At 48.4% G+C, this 20,800-nt stretch overlaps 1 protein-coding gene across 2 annotated transcripts in view; it reads right to left on the bottom strand.

The window, feature by feature from the left end:
• CREB3L2 (cAMP responsive element binding protein 3 like 2) overlaps positions 1-20,800 on the bottom strand; it is a 147,053-nt gene that overhangs the window by 81,447 nt on the left and 44,806 nt on the right. Inside the window, exon 1 of one of the 2 annotated variants that reach the window (XM_069227969.1) lies at positions 17,832-17,850. The exons of the other annotated variant lie outside the window; for it this stretch is intronic. The gene's annotated coding sequence lies outside the window, so the exon portion shown is untranslated. Of the gene's footprint in view, positions 1-17,831; positions 17,851-20,800 lie in introns of those variants that run through there. 2 annotated transcript variants of the gene reach the window in all.

Below are 20,800 nucleotides of genomic sequence, written 5' to 3' on the forward strand. Positions count from 1 at the left end.
ACCTGCTAGACATAAACTGGCGATAAAACTTGCAGAAGATCTACAGACAAAGTTCTGGATGAGCATACCGGAGGTAAAGGAGGCAATAAAATAATTTTGCTTCACATTTCTAACACCAGGCAACCATGGGAAAGATGAGCATCACTTGAGATTGACATACATTTTTGTCAGCTCACAGCAGAACTTGTCTTTTCTGTGACCATAACTCTCTGCCACATGCTCTCCTGTTAGAAGATTCAGCGAATCGAGAGGTGCTGTGTCCTTCTAAACTAAAGGTTTACTCCTGATCACTGCGATATCTGCATCTAGCAAAATGAAGTGCTCACCCTTCACGTTTTCCGGGTGTACACAGGGACATCAGTAGTGACCCTGCATCATCTCAAAACACAAGAGGATTCTCTAGAGATCGCAGAAACAAGAAGCATTCAGCCACAAGATATAGGAATGGCTAAGCGACACTTTTACATTAGAGCTGTATGCAGTTCTGGGTTAAAGAGGAGTACAGAGCCCAGAGAAATGATCTGGCGAACCCCAGAGCCAGGATGCAGAATGTGGTAGTCTAGGCACAGTTGTTTCTTAACCAAAAACATGTTCTGAGTGATTGATCCGAGTGGTTTAATTTATGTACAATGGTGAAATTGTTCACTCACTGGTGGCACAGTTCAGTGGACACCAGTTCTGTTGGATGGGCTTTTACAAGCAGTTATTTGGATTGTCAGGATTTAAGGACAAGACTGGGGGTTGTGGATGTTAGATAAATTTACTAAGCGCATTAGGTGCCAGATTACAAGTCCTTTCTTATAGAACTAGACACATGGGTGTAGGTCTTTACTGAGAAATGTGTGTGAGCAATAACAAGCTGCTACTCACAGCACGATGGGCCTGGGTTCAGGTCATTAGTGAGGGGTGCGGGTGGGTGAACATCTGCTGCACTGAGCACCAAGGGCTAGCTGTACCAAAGGATTTTACCCATTCTGTGTCTATGGGAAAAAGCTTTCGTACATATGGCGTAGGTGTCTGTCTCTGGACTGGTGCTGAAGGCAGGGAGTCAATGATTAAAGGTCGGCCATATATTAGTACCGATGGCTATGGGTGGGTGATTCCAGGCTGTTACTCACAGCACTAGGTGTCTGCCTTTAGATTGGTTCCGTGGGCAGTAGATGCATGGCTATAGATAGGTACTCACTGTTTTAGGGTTGAAAAAGGACAGAGTGGTGGAGCACATTACATAAAATAACCTGGGCCGTTATACAGATATTAGCATTTTACATAGAGCAATATTAGGAAAATGACATCATGTAAGAGCAACTATAGGGCTAGTTTAGAAAAGAAGATGGTACTCTTAGTCCTTGAAGTATAAATTGAAGTGGTGAGGTTTTATGTCGTTATAAAAAAATAAGCAATTCTTCTAGAGTAGACCCTTTAATCCAGGTCATTACCAACTGCAGGAGCAATTGGCAAACCTGCCACAAGGAGCAGTTCAGCATCAGCATTCCATGGAACTCACCAACAGGTAATGGGGGAGAAAGAGAAAGGTGGTGACCAGGGATGGAAAGAGAAAACAGTGACAACAGGGGAAACAAGAGCATAATATTGGTCTTTTCAGAAAGCTAATAGCTACGGGTTGCATCTGAAGTGGCCAGGAATGGAGTTCAAAATCTTGGGGAAAAGCATCAGAAGGCCTGTTAGGAAGTTTCTTTTCAGGTCGAGCACACAAGCGCTCGGACCTGTTAAAATCCATCTGGACTTCTAACCACGGCCACCGAACGCCCATCACTAGCTCTCGTTAGTGATTTGCCTTTCAAAAATCCTTTATCGTGGTAAATGCTTTACGTTTGTCCCTCCTTGGGGCGATTTGGTTACCGCCTTTGATATCAACCCTGTTACATGGATAATTGCACAATTCCCAATACGTTTGACTGCGAATGAACTTCTTTTTCCTTTTGTGTCTCTCCTTCGCGCACATGCTCATGGCAACCGCGGCACTTTGAATCGGCTTGCTTAGATCAACTGTTTTCATTTTCATTTCGATGCCGAGATGTTACCCAGAGCACCTGGTGCACTGCTATAGCTCGGTGCCAGGGTGTTACTCAGAGCACCAGGTGCACTGCAATACCTCAGTGCCGAGATGTTACCGCAGGTCAGTGCAGGGATGTTACTCAGAGCACCTGGTGCACGGCTACAACTCAGTGCTAGGATGTTACTCAGAGCACAAGGTGCAAGGCTACCGCTCTGTGCTGGGATGTTACTCAGAGCACCTGGTGCACGGCTACAACTCAGTGCTGGGATGTTACTCGGTGCTCTAGGTGCATGGCTATAGCTCGGTGCCAGCATGTTACTCAGAGCACCAGTTGCAAGGCTATAGTCAATGCCGAGATGTTACTCAGAGAACCAGCTTCACATCTATATTTCAGTGCTGGTATGTTACTCAGAGCGCCAGATGCACGGCTATAGGTCTGGGCTGGGATGTTTTGAAGAGCACCAGGCACAAGGCTCTAGCTTGGTGCAGGGTTGTTACTCAGAGCGCCAGGTGCACGGCTACAGCTCAGTGCCAGGATGTTACTCAGAGCCCCAGGTGCACGGCTATAGCTCAGTGCCAGGATGTTACTCAGAGCGCCAGGCACAAGCCTCTAGCTCGGTGCAGGGTTTGTTACTCAGAGCGCCAGGTGCTCAGCTATAGCTCAGTGCCAGGATGTTACTCAGAGCGCCAGGCACAAGCCTCTAGCTCGGTGCAGGGCTGTTACTCAGAGCGCCAGGTGCTCGGCTATAGCTCGGTGCCGGGATGTCACTCGCGGCACCAGGTGCTCGGCTATACTCGGTGCCGGGATGTCACTCAGAGCCTAGTATTTGATTTTACGCCAACTGACGCTCAGTCTGGTAGACAAGGGATTACACGCTGTAAGTAACAGCATTACTTTGACTGTTGCCAAGAGCACTTTGCCTGATTACGTGGTTATCAGCCGTGCCTAGGAGCAGCGCTGTGAGACAGGCACAGCCTAGAGACTCACACCTGGGAGGGGCGAAGACACGAAGCCCTGCACTCTTTCTTTATTTTGAGCCGGCGCGCATTTCTATGAAGGAGGGTGACACGAACAGCCCTGAGGGCACATGCGGCTCACGGAGGGCGCATGCGGGCACCGTGTGGCACAAACAAGAGACAGGCGAAGGCGAGGGGGCGGCGAGTCTGTCCACACAGGGATGCGCACGGTGTGGAAAGAGAGGGACAAACACCGAACACGGCAGATTCACGGAGGGAGGGCCGAAGAGAGACTGCTGCGGGAGGAGAGAGACGCACAAAGAGAGGCCTCCATCCCTCACGCACAGACTGACAGCCCACAGTGGCAGGCGCTGCCCGACACACGCTGCGGCCACCACAGTTTCCATGACTCAGAGAAAGATTTTTTCCAAACAAAGGGAAAGAAATGAGCACAGTCGGCCCCATAACGGGAGCGCAGTCTCTTAGAAACCATCACCAGGCCGCCGGAGCAGTCAGGGACGCGGCCCTAGGAGAGGTGCGGCCCTCTCACAGACGCCCTGCCTGGCCCACAGGAAGGCTAACAGATGACCCCATACCCGACAGAGATTAGTATAGGGAAATAAGAGTTCATGTGAGCGGTGGACATGCCAGTCTGTTAGTTGGATTGAATAATGGAGGGACAGAAGAGGGAAGAATCTAGGAAGTGTTAATTGGGAGATCATAGTAGCAAGAGAGGCTTGGGATGAGTAAAAAGAGAGATGGAGGAAGGAAGAGCCTGTAGAAAAGGATTAGGAGATCATGCAAGTAAAGTGACGTTAGGGATGAGTCAAAGAAGAGAATAAACGCTAATTACAATTCCCTGACCCTTCCCACCACTGTCCTCAGATGCCCACTATCGCACTGCAATGACTGACCCACTACCACGCCACAGACACACATTATCGTGTTGCAATCACTGACCCCCACAGATACACACTACTGCAATGCAGTGACTGACCCCTACCATGCCACTGCGCACAGGCGCAAACTATCCCACTGCAATGACTGACCCCCACTGCTCTCAGACACACATAATTGCGCTGTAATAACTGACCCCCAACGGACTACTCCCCACAGACACACACTATCGAGCTGCAATGACTGACCACTACTGCTCTACTGCCCACAGGCGCACACTATTGCACTGTAATGACTGACCCCTTACCGGGGCACTGTCCACAGACACACTCGATCCCACTGCAATGACTGACCTCCCCTACCACGCCACTGCCCACAGACACACACTATCGCACTGCAATGACTGAGTACTACCGCACTACTGCCCACAGACGCACACTACTGCGTTGCAATGACTGACCCCTCTAGTGCGCCACTGCCCACAGACGGACATGACTACGTTGCGCTGACTGCCCCCTCAGACCTGCACTCCCGCACCACAGATGCACACTATCGTGCTGCAATGACTGACTCCCCCATACCGCGCCACTGCCCAAAGATGCCCACTATGATACTGCAATGACTAATCCCCTACCGCGCCACTGCCCACAGACGCACACTATCCCGCTGTAATAACCCACCCCATCGGGCAACTACCCACAGACGCAAAGTATCCTGCCGCAATGACTGACCCCTACTGCACCACTGCCCATACACACACTATCCTGCTGCAATGACTGACTGCTACTGCACCACTGACCACACACACACTATCCTGCTGCAATGACTGACTCCTACTGCACCACTGACCACACACACACTATCCTGCTGCAATGACTGACTCCTACTGCACCACTGCCCACACACACACACACACTATCCTGCTGCAATGACTGACTCCTACTGCACCACTGACCACACACACACTATCCTGCTGCAATGACTGACTCCTACTGCACCACTGACCATACACACACTATCCTGCTGCAATGACTGACCCCCCTACTGCACACTGCCCATACACACACTATCCCGCTGCAATGACTGACCCCTACTACACCACTGACCATACACACACTATCCTGCTGCAATGACTGACTCCTACTGCACCACTGCCCATACACACACTATCCTGCTGCAATGACTGACTCCTACTGCACCACTGCCCATACACACACTATCCTGCTGCAATGACTGACTCCTACTGCACCATTGCCCATACACACACTATCCTGCTGCAATGACTGACTCCTACTGCACCACCGACCACACACACACTATCCTGCTGCAATGACTGACCCCCCTACTGCACACTGCCCATACACACACTATCCCGCTGCAATGACTGACCCCTACTACACCACTGACCATACACACACTATCCTGCTGCAATGACTGACTCCTACTGCACCACTGCCCATACACACACTATCCTGCTGCAATGACTGACTCCTACTGCACCACTGCCCATACACACACTATCCTGCTGCAATGACTGACTCCTACTGCACCATTGCCCATACACAAACACTATCCTGCTGCAGTGACTGACTCCTACTGCACCACTGCCCATACACACACTATCCTGCTGCAATGACTGACCCCTACTGCACCACTGCCCACAGATGCATACTAATGCGCTGCAATGACACACTATCACACTCCCATGACTGCCCCTTCTCTTACAACTGCCCACAAGCACACTCTAGAGGAATCCTAGGGCTAATGAGTGTCCATTTCGCACCTATGGCATTTTAGCAAAATATGTGAAATCCTTGGGTTAAAATGCACTATTTCACTCCTTTCTTTTAAAATTCTTCTCAGGAGAGAAGCCCCCTAGAAGAGGTATGACTTACTTGCATTGCTCGGTCACTACAATTCATCGCTGGTGTTATGCCCCAGACCCTTCAACGAACAAGTCAGCACCGTTATATAGGAGATATCAATAACAGAAAATTGTCTGGTAAGTTGTTATACTAATCTTGCAGTTATTATAGAACTTCAGCGACGTCAACTGTTGTGATATTAGAGTCATGTGGCATCTTTCTGGGAAAAAAAATAAAGTTCAAGTGTCATATGATGTCACTTCTTGTGATGTAATTAAAGTCAAAGGGTGTGTGATGTCATTTCCGCTGCTCCTGGCACAAGCACGCCCATGAAAACCTGTGTTTCAGCAAGTCCTATGTTCCAAACCCGCCGCTGCACAGACTGTTTCAAAAATAAAAGAGACCAACCATTCTGGGAAGCGAAGCGCTTAGGAGAGGGGGCACAGCGCGCACACAGACCGGGGGAAGCAGCTTCTGGCTGTGGCCCAAAAGGACCCGCAGGCACAGGCCGCAGCCATGCGCGGTGCGCGTCCCAGACAAAGCCCCCTCTAGTCCTGCAAACATGGGCTGCCTGGAGGAGAGAGGAAGAGGAGGACGAGGGGAGGGGCCGGGACTGGAGGAGGAAAGAGGAGGGTGACGGGGGCTACAGTGCACACATCCTTCATTCAAGAGCTTAACCAGGCCTAACAAGGAACAATGCCCCTGCATTACTGGGTGTGGGTGGCGGGCCTGAGCCGTGAGTCAACCGCCTGCTCATCTCTGGGGGGGACATTAAACAGCCATGCTCCACAGCTGGATTTCTAACAGGGCTGTGTACAGAGCAAAGTACGCCTGTCCCCTGGCGGGAGGTAACAACACGCACCTGAACGCGCGCCCTGGTAGTGCTGCGCGTAATAACGCAATACAGTGAGGTACTGTCCTGCAGAACAAGGGTGATGCTAATATTCGTATCACCGTAAACCCCACAGCAGCACTGCCGCAGGTCGGGATGCACACGCAATCCCAACACACAGCCCCGTGTTGTGGTTACAACACTGGCCGGGGCCGCAGGAGAGGGCATCACACGCCTCAGTCCGAGGGCTGCACCAAGTGGGAGTCACCCGGGGGCCTGGCGGTTGTCAGAGTGCCCTGGGCGTCTCTCTCTCCTGACCCCCGTCTGTGACTTCAAGGGCCTGGCCCCAAATTAAAATATAGCTGCGGCTTCCTCTGCTCCTCTGCCCGGCATCTCTGACAGGCCTATATGTCCCCATCACCCGAAGAACGGGAAGATGGCCCCACTGCCCAGCTCCAGCAGGGGTCCACCGAAGCACAGAGCACTGTTGCATCCGGCAAATCACAATACGCCCCCTCCAAAGACCTGTGATGTTACCTATGGGAAGGATCGCAGCCAACAAAACCACTCCTGCAGCACGTGCAAAGGTCAAAGGCTGACAGAACAGGAACCACCGGGTGACGCAGTAACACACCTGTTAGCCACAGTAAAGCCTCAGGTATTAGCGACCAGGGATCATTTCACTCAACGCAAGGTTCACGATTTTCCGGTTTCACTCTGCTGGGAAGGCTTGCGTGTAGGTGAGGTAGCCCGGTGGGTTAATGCATCGTTCTTTCGTAGACACCCGTGCTACCAGCCGCCGACCTCAGGTCCGGTTCCTGTGCGGCTGACATCTCTCCAAGTGTGCATGCCAGTTCTATCTCTGCTGCCACATTTGTGAAGGACGAGAGGGGGAGCCGTGAGCTGTACTTCCAGGCACAGTGTTTGCGCCATCTCTAGATACAGTACTTCATTGCCACACTGGTATGGGACTTTATTAACCCCCCCCCCCCCCCCCCCCGCCTTTTCAGATGCGTCTGCAGCTTTAATATATGGATTTATTGTCATAGTCCCTTCTGACCACCTGGTGATTGCATCGATCAATTATATGGTGTTATTTTTAGGTCTGGTTCGGCAGCGCAGAAGCCTACCTGACCTACTGTTACTAATTTGGTGTGATATATGTATGTATATATAGCTTTGGCTCAGATCAGATCATTTTTTTCTCATCTCACGCTATTCTGAATGTTGTATCACTCCTCCTCCTATGGAGTGACTTCAACAGTACACTGAATCAGTACCCTACATGCTTTATCACATAGATGCGTTGTAATTAAATAGATTTTTCCTACTGCAGCCGTCTTTTGTAATATTTTTGTCGGTCCTCAAAATGCAAAATAGACTTATTAGCACTCAATGCTCGTTTGCTTAAAGGAAGGCAAACAAATGTGTGGAACTAAAACAGGTAATCTCCCAGTTCAGTCATCAGGCCCAGAAGCAGTCTTTCGACACGGTCAGTGACAGACTGAACAATGTTATCCTGGAGGATAACCGAAGAGGAGGCCCCGGCGCTCTGGGCCACAGTCAGGGGTTTGGGTTACAGTCACGAGGTGCAGGCATGGCGGTTACAAAAATAGCGTTCCTTGTAAACACCCTGAACCACACGTGACACATTCTGTGATCGCACTGCGGGCTTCATATCATCTACCTCAAAGTGACTGCATGTGCTTAAGAAACAGGAGACGTCTTCCGTGCACGGGCCAGCACAACCGTGCAGTGAAGCACTGCATCAGCAGCCATGCACCGCTACAACTGTGGTCATGCTGGGTAGTCTTCATACCTTAAAGTGCGCACATCACGGCGGCTGCGCAGTAGAGTTGCACCAGCGCCAAGAATATTGAAATTAATATAGACTTTAGTGTTACAATCCAAACTGCGCATGTTGGGCGGGAGAAGGGTATAAAACAAGGAGCCTTCCTGTAGAGGCCTCGATCCCCTGTCACCTCTCCCTAAGACCAGTTTCCTACAGAGACCCAGTACCAGTCAATATTCCGATGTGCAGCCCACCCTGGCTTCGATGGAGGACTCGGAGGGTTTAAAACTAGTCCTGTGAACGAATATCATGCCTGGCAGACCCTTCAGCCCTAGTCACACTATGATACTGACCCTTGTCTCTGACTCATTTTCAGTACACACTAGTTTGATAAAAAGAAAGTACTTTACTCTTACAGGAAAACAAAATATTACACTCGACCAGAGGTGGTTGTCACAAGGTTGCTACCTCATCTACAAGATCTACCCTCTATGGTGGTCTCTCGTCCTTTCTCTCTCTGGAAGCGTCAAACACCTAGAGGTGCTCAGGCACAGATATGGATATGGGTGCTCATCTTTGGCTGCTGTGGTTTCTGGAACAATGGAGTCGGTCATTCGTCTTTGCAATTTTGAACTCGTAGTAGTAGGTCCTCACAGGTAAACCCCTCCGGTGGCAGCAACAGCACCATTCGTTAGGAGGCCAGCGCCTGAAGTGCAAGGCAGCACGATTACATTTATTTAGGTATTTATTTATTTATCTGGTATTTAATAAAGCGCATTTCGACCAGAGGTATTAAAGGGCTATGAGGGGAAATGAGACCATCATATTACGATCCTTCTAAAATTAGGCTTGAAATTACCAGGTTTTCAATTGTTTACGAAATAGCTGAAGAGAAGGGATATTTCTAATTTTCAAAGGTAAAGTATTCCATAATTTAACCGCCGCTGTAGAAAAAAGCTCTATCCCCCCATTTCACTTTCTTGGTCCTGGAGGCATAAGCTAGCTTCCGATCAGCTGAGCGGAGAATCCTCCCAGGTATGTACCACTTAATGAAAGGAAGAGGCGAGGGAGGAGCCTGTAAGTAAAGGGACTTGTGAACCAGGCACAATGCTTTAAAAATGATCCGCTTCCTAGCCAATGGAGTTCATGCAGGCTGTCTTTGGCCGATGCATACTTGTCTAGACCCAGAACCAGACGCGTACTATGATTCTGGATCAATTGTAGCTTATTTAGCGAGGCTTGATTAATGATCAGATAAAGAGCATTACAGTAGTCCAGTCTCGATCTAATCAGGGCTAGTACTACTGTTACTCTCAAATCCTGAGGTATGAAAGGGAGACTTTTCTTGAGCATCTTAATGATCCAGATCTAGGAATTTGTGATTTTATTAACCAAAAGTTAAGGCAGAGGCACAAAGAACTCCAAAGTTTTTCACTGTGGCTGAGGGGACCAGGAGTGTCCCACACAACTCAGGCCACCAATTAGAGTCCCAAACAGATGACCTGGCCCGAAGACAATGATCTCAGTCAAGTGCATACCTTCTTCATACAGCTCACAACTGGAGCTGCACGGGGAGGCCCTTCACAAATGGGACCAACAGCAGCTTTACTCCCTCAAGTGTTTGCCAAACTGGAAGCACATTGGGCTCCTCCTCCAGCCGGGCCAGACTTTCTTCTTCCCTCTCTGAGTAGGCAGACATGTGCCTCCACTGAAGGTAGGCATTCAGTTTCTCTGCCAGGTGATGCCATCTCATCCCTGGGAGCCTGGTTATCATGCAGACACCAGTCCTGGTCACACAGCGGTCCTTTAAGTACTCTGCAAAGCACCCACTTATTTGGTCAAAAACCTGGAACAAAAAAAAAGTGGGGTGGTTTGGATCCCGTCTTTACACTGATTTCCAGACTGGGGATGAGGATCCACTGTCCAAGGTTTCAGGCGGGTTTGGGTGGATTCCCTATAAAGTGTCATTTTCTGGCTGCTACTCAAACACAGTCTCTTCAGGGTGATAGCTAGCACAGTAGGTAGTTATGATGCAGACTCCAAGCAGGAATGTTCAAAACAAGGGCACAATGAAGTGGAAGATTTCTGCATCCTTTCTGAAACATTACTCATGGACAGACAAAAGGAATCAAGGGTAGACAAAAGAAGTGGGTATGCCTAGAAACTTCCAAATCCAAACAATGGAAATTGCAGGTCCACACCTCACTCCTAACATCTACCGAATGGAGTAGTCAGAAAAATCTAATCAACAGCCATTTGCTAACCAGGTCCTTGCTCAGTTTCTAATGACATTCATCCATACCTCACTCCAGTGCATTCGCCTGCCAGGCAATAGGTTTCCACTCTCAGGGGAAGCTGTATCCATCCTCCATCCTGTGAGAGCCACAGACACACACACACAGACACAAACACACACACTTCGCATTGAAGCAGATCTTTACATGCTCGGGGTCTGTAGATAAATCCAAGGCATGGAAGGAGTCCTATACCTGCTATACGTGGACATTTTGGGTGCCCCTCCAGGCCACAGAACCGGTGCTGGACACCGTATTACAAACGACAGGCCTAAGCCTGGGTACACACAGTAGATTAGCATGATGGCAGGACCAAACAAAAAAATCAGGATACCAGTTTCACATGCATCTGGGCACTCAGAGCAGTTTACCATGCAGGAGACATTCCCATCCCAACAAAGCTCGACTGCACAGTGCCCTGAAGCCCCCACCCCCCTAACACTAGGATAACTTTGAGTTGTGCACTGGAAAAAGACTTGGGACTGCTGAGAGTTGATGTCATAGCCCTCTTATCGTAATCAGTATTATTCTGGGCAAGTCACAGTACCTTAGTAAAAGCAATTAAGAGGCCAGATCCCTGAGCCCCCCTCTATTAGCCAAAGAAAAATATATCTGTAACATATCATTCGCGGGGACCAAATATACAGTCAGACCAGAAATTTTCCAAATACAGCATATTGGATTGGCTCTACCATCACAATACAAGACAGCATATATACTGAGCGAGCTCTGACGTCACAACTCTAAAATAGATCACACTTGCTACTCTCAAAGGGGCGTCCATCAAGACTGCAGAACCAGTGTAGGCCTACATCTTGATGGGAAAATTCATTTAAAACAAACAAAGCCATTTAGTACTGGGTCTCCCAAAATAGCCATATGCAAAGGCTGCGGGATTCCTTCCATTTGGAGAGCTGAAGATAACAAGTACATAAAATTCCACTCACAACCCACATCACCCTTTAGATGTCACAATACAAGAACTCAAAAGCACTCTTCAATGTTCACGCCTCCTCAGTTTCCACAGATGACCTCACTGTACAGCAACTAGGCCTATGGGTTTAGACCTCAGCACAAATGAGAAGTGTAATCCTGACAGCCGGCAGCTGCTGGGTCCACCCCACAAGCAGTATAATCAAGAGAAGAGTTGGCATGGCTCAGTAATGCACACACTGCTCACAGGGTAGAAATCTACCATTGCCTGCTCCGCCTCTCAGCCGTCTGCTTCTCACACTACTTAATCCATCACCCTGCTAAGCGCTGCGTCCCATAACACAATAACCGCATCCTGGTGATCATCATGCTTGGCATGGAAACACTTCCAACACAGGAATAAAACAAAGACACCACACTTCCAAACAAACATACTACACGATGTATCGGTCTACCCGTGTAGACAAGTGCTTCAGCACCCCGCATAGGGGTAGTAGGAGCTATATAAATGTTGCAATACAAAGTAGGAGCTATATAAATGTTGCAATACAAAAGTACCTGGCACTTTGGAAGAGAAGCACGGGTGAGGAGCGGGACTTGCTGAGAAGGTTTTGTATTTTTTTGGGTGCAGCCACAGGTGTTAAAAGTATTATCGAAGAGGGGACCTGCCTAACCCTCCCATCCACCTCTATATCCCCCTTTTCCGGACGAACAAGATAGCAGGTGGAAAAAGGAGTGGCACCCTGGGGAACTAGATAAGTTGGAAAGATCATTTTCTACAATGGAGGTGTGGCTCAAAAAATTTGCACCCAAGGTGCCTGGTGTAGGGACAGACGTCCAGCGTATGGACAAAAAAGTGCTTCAACTAGACAGTCAAGCAGAAGCGCTTAACTCTCTGACACAGGAACAAGGCTAGTTTAGAACCACGGAGGATGCTCTGATTCTGCTAAGATTGAAATGCTTGAAGACGTGTGTAGTGCCGCCAGTGTCAGCCCCTGGTGGCCCCTGACACCTCCGTGACTGAAGCAGTAGGCCTCTGTCCAGAGTACGAAAAGTGATCTAGTGTGGAATCTATACAGGCAGCCTGCTAAGGCATCATGCTCAGGTGCTCCTCCGGCAGAGACATTGTCCTAGCAGTACTTTGTGATTCAGACCTCTGAAGCTAATCCTAATGAGCAACCTCACTGAAGAAGGCCCTACAGGGGGGTGACAGAAGAATACTTCTCTCCCCAGATTTTAGAAAGATGGTAACATAAAGAGAAGTCAGATGAAGGCCCTCTGGAAGGAGTTGTTGGGCTTGGATGTGAGGGCGCCATGAGGAGCTCATAGAGACTGAAATTCTTCCAGAAAGGAATATCTTTTTCCAGCACAGATGTTGTGCATCTGTTTATTGATGGCCTTAGCCCAAATATTTGATCTGGACTTCATGAGACGTGTGGATTGGGCATGGAGTAAATAGAATTTTACACTGTTTGATTTTCTCATTTTGAAATGGGTGATGGTGATACAGTAAGAGTTATATTCCTGTAGTTTTGGTCTTGTATTGTCTGATGTTGCAACATACTCCATTCTCTTTGCTTTCCTCCCTCCCTAACCTGTTACCCTTACTCCTCCATCCTCCCTCTTCCTAATGCTCTCTCCATCTGGCTTGTTAAGGGGTTGAATGAGGAGTCTTGGGCTGTAGTAGCCTATATGGAAAGGGTTGTGGCCTAAGTTTGGAAATTCTTTCAGTGTGGAGTGTTTTTGCATTTTGTGGAATGTTTACACAACTGTAAGTAAGGTGTGTTCTCGCTCAATAAAAACGATGTAAACCAAAGTAGTCCCAAAGCCAACAAGTAATTTATTTTATATTTGTTATCATGATAAAATCTAAAGGCTCTCTTTCCATCTAGTGTGCAGAGAGATCTCTGCGCTAGCCAAGATACATCCAGGAGAGAAGACATTAACAAAGAGCCTCATTTCTGTGAACATTTCAAATGGTTGTGTGAAGGAAGAAATTCAACAAAAGTTGTGGAAAGCCCCACTGGCTGACAGATCTTCAGAACACAGTAGCTGAGAACCCACTGCAGCGTTTTCATGTAAAGGTCACTTGGTTTGTAGGCTTTTGGGTTTTTTCAGTCTTTCAAAAGCAATGATATTATATGCATGTCTGGTTCTGAATACAGGTCTGGTGCCAGAAGCCCCTGCCAAACTTGGTGGCTCAAATTGAGTCTGGATTTCGTGCCCCTATCTGTTCAAGAAAGTTCATCAATGTTGCGTTCGCTGATTGAACCAGGATGCATGATGGGTGAAACGATTTGAGACCCGGCAACCTTCCCGTTTAAATGAAGGCTGGTCTACGTCACAAACCACTGATTATGAAAGTGTCCTGTTGACCCGGAAGTATCACTACTGCCTCTATTAGTTAGTTAGGCATCCAAAAGTATAACAAAAATGCAGAAGAACCAGTTGTACGGACCTCACCTTTCAGGCTAGTTAATTCGATAGGGCGGATTCTGAAGGTTGAAACTCTGAGATAAAAGAGAAAGCATGACTCAATCTCTCTGGTAAGAAAAAAATAAACAAGTGAAAAAATGTAAATGTTCCATTCTTAAGTAGAGTTACGTGCCGACAATAAGAAAGACAAAAATGTGACCGACAAGGTCTGTAGGAAAAAACATCTGGAAATTCTATTGACATTACCCATAACACTGCATATTGTAGGAGCATGGTGAGGAAGGAAAAAAGTGCTGAATGAGGGGTCAGGGTGGCATCCCCTGGAGAAGTAGCGACAAACACTATTCAAACTACAAAGATCACAACAGGGGAACATACCTGCACTAGCCATATATTTATAGATCTCACCTCTTGAAAAACTTACTCCCAGAGTCCTGAGGAGCAGATCTGAAACGGATGAGGATCCATCTGGGCCTTGAACCCTGATCATATGCACATTTAGCCTGAGGCCTTAAAGAGTGAATGCTGAAACCACTATGTAGGAAACTCTAAGTCTATGAAATGGAGGGAGACCCTCTGAGCTTGAAGTGTTTTTCTTTGGAGGCTCTCTGAGGCCGATGTTCAATTATGGTCTTTTGCATCACCTTGTGGCCAGATTTACCGTGTGCTGCTGAGCGCTTTGTCAAAAAATTTACTTTCAAGTCTCTTCTGCACATGGGCGTTAGTTAATCAAAGCAATGAAATGGCCTGTGCATGCCCCCCCCCCCCCCCACACACCCACCACCACAGGAACTACTGAGTCTCATATGGCAAATAGTCTTAAAAAGTCATTATTTTCGCATCTGTTTGCGGATTTTGATATTATGTCCTCTATCGTGGGGTGTTCTTTGTGACAGAAAAACATTTTAATTAAGTTAAAATGATCCACAAAACTTTACTCTCTGCCACAGCAAGGAGATTAGTGTTCAGGGTTTCACTGTACAGAGTGAAAACAATAAACTATCTTAACTGCCACTGCTCGGTGCTCAGGAGCAGTGGCGCTCTTTGGGACATTCAAGCAGCAGTGTCAAACTTCTTTCCTATGACAGTACCATTTTTTGATTATTTTTTTCTGCTTTTAAAAGCAACTAAAATGTGATTTCGCATCAGAATGTGATTTCATCTGTATGTGTATATATATATATATATATATATATGCCTTTATGTAAATAAGCAGGTTTTCTCCGTAAAGTATGTTTTAAAGGGGCATTTAAAATGTAAAAGAGTTCTGTGGTCCCAGCACATAAGAAAAAAAACATATTGTTTAAGAACGACAAAGAATATCCCACGGCAGAGAGAATATTATCAAAATCCACTTTTAACTGCTAAAAAACTAAATGTTAAAGTGTTGGTTTCTATGAGACTCTGAGCTTGGGGGGTTGGGGGCTGGTGAGGAGCCATGTAAAACGCATTCCATTGAACATTAGACCCATGATGTGCTGAAGAGACCCCGTTCAGGTGTGACTCAGACTTGTCCAGACGTGACTCAGGCCTGTCCATCAGGTGTGCACAGGACTGCAAGCCATTCGAGATTTACAAAATACTCAGGAGAGGGGCTGAATGGGAAAAGTGTAGATGAGTTTTCCAGCGGAATATGACCAGGGCAGCAGGGCTCCAGCAACAATTTAAATCTGTGGTCACTTTTATTGTGCGCATCTCTAAAGACAGCATGTGTGCTTGTCTCGCATTGCGATGCGGTCCCAGTTTGGATAACACAGCTCGGCTACACCCTCTAATAAAAGGTACTGCTAATTGTATTCACTGGACCCCACAATACTGCAAAGGGGGGCAATAAGTACTCCACACTAACACCTCATTCTTCTGCATGGGCCACTCACATTAACATATATAGCATCTTTCTCCACTGGTCCTTCACTCTTATCTTACAACATACTTCAACAACAATCTTATTTATTAACCCTCAACAGTACATTACGCAGTGCCCCGATGTTCTCCCTGGTCTCTCCATACTACCCTTGAATGTCCACCCATGGTCATCGCCATTAGCTATGCACACCAACATTAGTACTCTGCATGGGCCCGCACACTTCCATACAGCACACATCTGCAATCCTTCCCACTAGGCAATACTTCACCTTACATGTCAATCCACCGTCCACTACATGGATTCTGCAGGTTTACTCAAAACATCTCCACCCCCTTCCGCTCCCTCAGCCCCACAAGCCCTTCCTATGCGTAGGCCAATCTTCTCAACAGGCCTCGCACAATGTCACGATCTGGTCCTGCCCTCCTCCATGGGCTCTTCACACTTCTTTATAGCATGCACCCAATCATCCCACAGGACCAGTGCACCACTATGCACCGTGGCTCCCATTCTGGTCACTCTAGCCTACACATAGCCGTACAATGCGTCATCCACTCTGTACACAATATGCCTCGCAATCAACCCTGCATTGCCACAGAATGTGCCCTCAAGTACACCACTAAATAAGCTCCACACATAAAAAGAAAATGTCACGTGGTTCAAAACTCAAAACACTTGGAATGAGGCTGAAGGATGTAAACGTGGATACTAGTCCACAGGATGGAATCAGAGGCGAGTACAAAAGAAGGCACACCATGAAAGAGTGCAAACATCTTTCAGCTGTCGAGCACTCTTACATATGGCTCTAAGCAAGAGAAGGCCCTCAAGAGTAACTTAAAATATTTGTAATATTTCTTCGCAGGAAGGCTGGGCAAGGCACAGAACAGCCTCCAAGCAAGGGTGGCAGTTGCACAGTGTATTCAGGAAGGTCAGATACAACCACAGGGTATGGTAACAGAGGTTAATCTGGAGACTGTGAGGTAAACAGAGAAGGCAGGTTCACTAAACCATAATTTCGCTTACTCCGTCCAGCACCCCAAGGACAGCCAGAGATGAGTCCGCCCAGCTTGGCACTAACAAGGTCAGGATGGGCCTGTCCATTTCGGCACTATAAGGGACCGCCAGAGATGGGCCTGTTCAACTAGGTACCATATGGTAACCAGAGCTGGATGTGTCTAAGTCGAGGTGGGCAGGTCTAGTTTGGCACAATGTGGACCACCCGAGATGGACCTGTTCATCTTGGAACTAGAAGGACAGATATAAGCTTGTCCTGCTCGACACTATACTCACTATTAAGATACGGGCCTATTCAGCCTGCCATTTCAAGATAAGTCGGAGGTCATCTTAGCACCGTATGGTCAGTTAGAGATTGACATGTCTAGCTAGGCACTATAGGGCCAGACGGAGATGTCTAGCTAGGCACTACAATGCAGTCGGAGACGGGCCTGCCCAGCTAGACACTACACTGCCAGTCAGAGATGGGCATGGCCAGCTAGGCACTACACTGCTAGTCAGAGATGGGCATGGCCAGCTAGGCATTACAGGGCCAGACAGAGATGTACATGTCTAGCTAGGCACTCACTACATTGCAGTCGGAGATGGGCATAGCCAGCTAGGCACACTACACTGACAGTGAGAGATGGGCCGGTCAGGATTTCTCATCCACCCCTGCACTCCAAGACACAACTCTCCCCTTCTATTCCACGACGTCAGCTCTCCTAATGAGGGCGCTCTGGCTGGTTCCTAGGTAACAGCCGCCCACCCCCGCGGAGATGAGGTGAGTGCGTCACCGGAGGTGAGTGCGCCACGGCCTGGCGAGCACATTTCAGGTGCGCGGGGGACAGCTGGCCCCGGTGTGAGGTGCACAGGCCGGTCCGGGAGGCAGCGGCAGTAAGAGGACTGAAAGCAGCCGCGGGCAGAGGCTGTCGTTCAAAAACAAACCGTAGGCAGCTCCACCGCCCAGTCCACTCTCGCTCTCTCCCTCTCCCTCCTTCATAACTGGCTCTTCCAAAACCAACACATCTGGAGTCCATCAGGGCAGCGCTCCCCGTGCAGCCCAATCACTCCTCCCCGCCCCCTAATCCGCAAACTCAGGTTTGTTTGAAAGTACACAAGAGACGCCGGACCAGTCAAAGCTCTGCCCAGCCCAAAAAGGCGAATGCGCTTTCCCCGGAGCGTCTCCTATTCTCTGGGGCCCTGTCAGTGCTAGACAAAACTGCGATAGTACACAACTATTTTCCAAAAGCCCTGGGTTTTCGTTCAACAACCTCTGGCAATGCGAAAGGCCCACTTCTTTGCCGACATGGTACGGTCTTGGGGGAGAAAGGGAAGAGAGGCGTGCCAAGGAGCGAATGAGCATACATGGCTGGGTCTCTTTCCCCACACCCTGTGAGCTCGTCGCAGGTGCGGGGATCATCCTACACGGCGGCCCTCCTATAGCCCTCCTGTTAAGCGCTATAAATGCACAGATAAACATGCAGACACCGCAGGAGGTTCGCACAGATGTGGAGGGCGTCAGGCTCCAGTGCAGACCACCAACTCTTCAACCCTAAACGTACCCCTCGCGCCTACATCCCAGTTCGTAGTGCAGGATCCATAAACATCTGCAGATCTCTGGTTGTGCTCCACTGCTACCAGGCCTTTTGTGACTGTGAGGCCTTCCTTGCACGAATAAATCACAACTGTTGGTATCACCCATGAAGAGTGTTGACCAATGATTTAAATGTCTGCTTCACTTTAATGGTGAATACTGGAGTAAACCATCATCTCAGCATACACAAGAACAAGAGCATAACGAGATAAAACTCATTTGACGAAGCTCGCCCACTGTAAGGGGGCTTGCCTGGATCTGAACTCAAGTTTCCTCCTTCTCTTACAACATGTACCATTCGCTATTTCTGGGGCTGTGGTTTTAGTTCAGCCGCTACTCTACCAGCCCTTTGATGCTGCAGTTCAAACGCTCACCCGAATCTGGGACACTAAGGGCAGAAAGACAAGCAAAAGCAGCGATGTGCCATGAGATCCCTGATAGAGAAGAGGCTCCAGCGTGAGACATTTCTTGGCCAGAAAGAATCTCCGAAGGTCGACACTACTGACTCCAGCACCTCCCTGCCCATGGTGCAGGCCCCACTGCAGGGCCTGCACCCGACAACAACAGTAAAACCTGGTTTATCGGACTTCATACGAGCCAGCAAAAACAGAGGTGCTAGGAAGCCACACCAAGCTAAAAACAGCACAGTGTTGGACCACGAAGGCTGGAACAAACTATTCATTGACAATCATTTTGTCAGCGAGAGCTGCAAACTTCATAGATACAGAAATCTAACACCATTCTGCGAAAACTGAGAGAAATATCATGTAAATGACGAGTATCGGCTTTTCCAAAGAAAAGAGGCTGTTTTTATTCTTAAGAGCAAGCTAATGTTCATACACGGTGTTGTGATATCTCTCGCTAACGGGGGGAGTGGACAAGCACCACGCTATTCACATCCATCCCAACCTCATGAGCAAAATGTATATTAGAGAGAAGGGTGGCACTTCTGAGATAGTTACAACTTGCCTTGTAGCACCAACTCATTGGTCTCATCACGCACTCACCACCACTGCTCACGCACCAGCACAACTTGCCTTCTAGCACCACCTCATGCCTTCATGGTCTCATCAGGCGCTCGCCCCCACTGCTCACACACCGGTATAACTTGTGTTCTAGCACCACCTCACTCCTTCATGGTCTCCTCGGGCACACACCACCACTGCTCACACACCGGTACAACTTGCTTTCTAGTACCACCTCACGCATTCATGGTCTCCTCGGGCACACACCACCACTGCTCACACACCGGTACAACTTGTGTTCTAGCACCACCTCCCTCCTTCGTGGTCTCCTCGGGCACACACCACCACTGCTCACACACCGGTACAACTTGCCTTCTAGTACCACCTCACGCATTCATGGTCTCATCGGGCACTCAACCCTACTCACTGCTCACACACCTGTGTAACTTGCCACTGACGTCCATCATCGTTGCCTGGCAATCCACACACTGTGGCCTCTGCATCTCTTCGAGCCCTGCATCTGTTGACTATCAATGCCCAGCAGAGCACATGTTGACAAGGTCGAGGTGACCTCAGTCCTCCCACATGTGCACCTGCTCCGCATCAGATGCCAGGCGGAAGGTTGCACAACACATGCATCTGTTCCTGGATCCAAGGCAGACACAGGGTGCTTCTCTGAACACACAAACTGAAAAAAAACTAGATTTAAAAGGTGATGAGGGCTCGAAATGGGCGAAAAATTTGAGTGAAGATAAAAAGGGGGATAAGAAATGTAAGTGGGGGGGGAGAACAGAACACTGAAGGGTGGGCAGAGCGAGAAAAACGGAGGGTGTAGCAGAAAATGTGTGGTGGAAATTAAAAGAAAACTTGGAGGATGGCGTGCAAATGCAATGGTAACAGACACACAACAGAAAGACAAGTAGTATCATGTGCTACTAATGCACAGTGTATCACAAACTGATATACAAGGAGCTGCCAGGCTTGGCTTCTATATGCCCTCTGTGGAAGGAGCAACCACTGAAACTCTAGGGAAAGAAGAGGCAGTGGAGATCAAGATTACAGTGAGAAAAGTGCGAGAAGACAGATAAAAAAGCAATTGTGGTTAGGCTTAGATACTTACTCACTCAAACAATCCAAGCCTTCTCAAAGGAATTCCTGATATAGTCTTCTTCCATCCGGTCCAAGTTTGGATCGCCTAATTCTGAAATAAACAGACTTACTTTCCTGCCTCTGACTAAGGGTCCTCCAGGGTAAAATAGTTTTGTGCGGCTTCCAACTCCTGGTCTCGCACTTTTGAGTTCCACTGTCCATGCTGATGCTCGGAACTATCATCACATCTCCCTCATTTTAAGTTT

The sequence above is a fragment of the Pleurodeles waltl genome, chromosome 4_1 (genome assembly GCF_031143425.1).
Source record: "Pleurodeles waltl isolate 20211129_DDA chromosome 4_1, aPleWal1.hap1.20221129, whole genome shotgun sequence".
In the NCBI taxonomy this organism is placed as follows: Eukaryota; Metazoa; Chordata; class Amphibia; order Caudata; family Salamandridae; genus Pleurodeles; species Pleurodeles waltl.